The 3,544-nt window shown below is 38.4% G+C and overlaps 1 pseudogene; it reads left to right on the plus strand.

The window, feature by feature from the left end:
- LOC109952210 (noelin-3-like) overlaps positions 1 to 1,268 on the plus strand; it is a 7,857-nt pseudogene extending 6,589 nt beyond the window's left edge.
- The last annotated feature ends 2,276 nt before the right edge of the window (positions 1,269 to 3,544 follow it).

Here is a 3,544-nt window from a genome sequence, read left to right on the forward strand (position 1 = left end):
GCATTCCCCCGGAGGAGCTGGAGGAAGTGTCTGGAGAGAGGGAGGTCTGGGCATCTTTGCTTAGACTGCTGCCCCCGCGACCCGGCCCCGGATAAGCGGAAGAAAATGAATGGATGGATGGATGGATGAAGTCAATAGACTTTCACATGCACGAGCGCTTTGTGCAAGGTCTGTGCTTTGTTTATCGTCTGCTACCTCCTCACACTTTCACAGACATCTCAGACATGCATAGGTGAGCCTTGCTACTTCAGAAGCTGTAAAAATATGAAGGTCTTATCTATTGTAATGAGGAAACATCACCCAGCAGTGTGCTTAATGGATGTGTTTTAATCATTTTTGAACAACAACGACAGACAAATAAGCTGCTCCAGATTGGAGACTGACAGGCATTATCCATTCACAAGTAGAGGCAATTCATTGTTGTTTTTAGTCTCTGTATGGGGAGTGTTGAAAATACTATTAGCATGGAAAATGACCAGCTTTATCCTTTAAGTGATTGTAATATCTGGAATTCTAATGTTTTTGTCATTTGATGTTATTCAGGATATATCAGATATGAGCTGATTCTCACTATCCATTCTCTTCATCCGGTCTGATATAGGTTTGGTATATGGACACTTACACAAACAGCAAGATTGTGCATGAATACAAGACAATGGAAGACTTTGTAGCAGGAGTGGTTTCTCAAACTTACAGCCTCCCATTTAAATGGGAGGGTACTAATCACATTGTCTACAATAGAGCACTTTACTATAACAAGTACCAAAGCAACATTATTGTCAAGTACAGCTTTGAGACAGGTAGCGTGCTGGCCCAGTGAGATTTGGAGTTTGCTGGCTTCCACAACATGCATCCATATACGTGGGGGGGATACGCTGACATTGACATCATGGCAGATGAACTGGGACTGTGGGTTGTGTACTCTACTAACCAAAGTGCTGGAAACATTGTCATCTCCCAGATCGATACTGACATCCTGCATGTTCGGAAGATTTGGAACACTGAATACTCTAAAAGGAATGCAGGCAAATCATGGGATACTCTATATCACTAACTCTCACCAGTCCGGAGCAAAGGTTTACTATGCCTACTCTACAAAGACTTCAACCTATGAGTACATAGACATTCCTTTCCATAACCAGTATTTTCATATCTCCATGCTTGACTACAATGCTAGAGATAGAGCGCTTTATGCCTGGAATAACGGACACCAGGTAATATTTAATGTCACCCTTTTTCGTGTCATAAAAACTGATAATTACTATTAAACATCATGTTACTGCAGTGTGTTCTTTTATGAAGAATAATCGGAGTCAAATATCACCTTTCAAACATTTATTATCATAACTGAATAGACCTTTGAATAAAGCAATTTACAGAGCTCTGGGTTCCATTTATCTGAAGCCCTACCAAAAAACAGCAAAACCATTCAATCTGCCTTCAGAGCAGTGGAACACTGTCCTCCTCAATTCAGTTGATTTTATACAATTTCAAATGTGCCATTGTAGGCTGGTCTGGTCCTCTCGTGCTGTTCCATTGGTCCATCTATCCATCCGTCCTCCTCCTGCGTCCTTTCTGCTCCAATGGGAAAGGCAGCTTCCTAAAGAGGGAAGAAATTCTATTCTGTCTGAATTCCTACACTCACTTCTTTCTTTGTTACTAACTACACCATATGAGACATGGCTTTCCGTTTGGCTAATTAAACTGTCTTGCCTGTGTGTGTATGTATATGGTCCTGCCTTTGAAGTTGTTTCCTCTTCCTGGCTTTTAGGTCTAACCTCTGTTTATTACCCTTGGTGTCCCAGTGACCCCAAATTCCCTGGCCTCTTCAGCCAGGTGGTGATAATAAAGTATCTGTGGACCCTCCTTGTCAAAGCTGTAAACCTAATGAAATTCAGTGTTTTAGTGAACCAGTCCCCCCTTTGATGTTAAACAGTGCCCCAGTTGACTAACATAGTAAATACTGGCCAAGATTCAGTGAACACATAGGGTGACATGTAACTACATAAACATAACTGTGAGATTAAAGTATATAGACTTATGTATGCTATAAAATAAATCTTGACTATTCATTTTCTTACTACAATAAAATAATCATACGCAAACAAAGTAAACACACAGGTTGACTAGTCAGCAAACATAGTGTCAATCTTCTACTAATTACGTTCTTAATTCAATCAAATGTTAGAATCAACCTTAAAGTATGAGTTTGTTAATAATTTTACCCAACATTACCATCATGGATGAAGAACCTCAATATTTTCTTTTTTGTCAGAAATGGACTTGTATCTTTCCTTGCTTTACTGCTTGAACCTTTCTAAGTTATGGCTCTGGATTCTATACTCAGCTGAAAAATGACTTGATACTTTACCGTACAAAATGTGCATTTTTTGGACTTTCACATTGCTATGTCTTGGGTCTACCAGATTAAGACTCTTGATTGCTTTTCCATGAATGTCTGTAGTGACTTACTGTAATATACTGTAGCTGTGTGTGTTTTTGTTGCAGATCTGTTTTTGTTGCAGTTAGAACTTTTGTCTATTTAAAAGTATCTAAAACTTAAAGGCAGCCAGTCCTGTATTTGATACCATGTAAAGCTATTTGATTATAAAATATACCTGTAGTAGCCGCTGTTTTAACGATGAGCCTGCAAAATATTACTGTTATGTACTATATGCCTCTATAGAAGAAGAACATTTGTAATTTTATTATTGACCACACTATAGAAGAATATCTCTGCATTTTCATTACAATAACAATATCATTAAATTGGTTTTGCCTGGTATAGAGATTGAGAAACATGGAGTGAGTCTACAATTTTAGCATATTCCAATAATGAAACTATGATTCACACAAATGTTACCCTATATTTTCAGATTTTTGTTGACAGAATTAAAAAGCCTTCAGTATGTAAGATTTGAGTCTTATAGACTCTGGTTACTTTGTTAGGTAATTTCTTAGTCTGATTGATATTTGTTAGAGATTTGTTGTATTAGAAATGTTTAGTGGAGCCAGGCTGTCTAGCTCAGGCTGTTAAATGCTTAGTCATTCTCATGAGTTCTGCAGGCTGCATAGAGGCCAAGGACAACTAAATAGAGACAGTTTGCAGACAGGAGGTTATTGCTATTATTATGATATGTGTAACTGTAATGGTAATCATAATATTTTCTTATGTGTAATGTCATGTCAAAATGTTTTAGATACACACCACTAATCAACAGCCACACACCTTGACTTTCTTCATGTTTTGACTATTGTTATGGTCAGCTGCAAAGCTGGCATATCAGGTGATGTCACGGTTTGACGTTCCTGGGTAGAATGGGCTATCCCAACCAAGTGATAAAATTGTATAGGCATTATGGTTCAGGGTCTTTCATACTTCGTCTGCCTGCGTGCAGGTCGGAGGTGGAAGAGATCTGGACGTGTAATGTTAATTTTACCTGTGATTCTTTGAATAAACCAGCACAGTTATTTTTTATATATCCAAGTGGTCTACTTCGTCTTTGTGAGTTCCTGGTTTCAAAGAGCCGGAAGAAGCTTAAAA

The sequence above is a fragment of the Monopterus albus genome, unplaced genomic scaffold (assembly GCF_001952655.1).
Source record: "Monopterus albus unplaced genomic scaffold, M_albus_1.0 scaffold442.1, whole genome shotgun sequence".
NCBI classification, from domain to species: domain Eukaryota; kingdom Metazoa; phylum Chordata; class Actinopteri; order Synbranchiformes; family Synbranchidae; genus Monopterus; species Monopterus albus.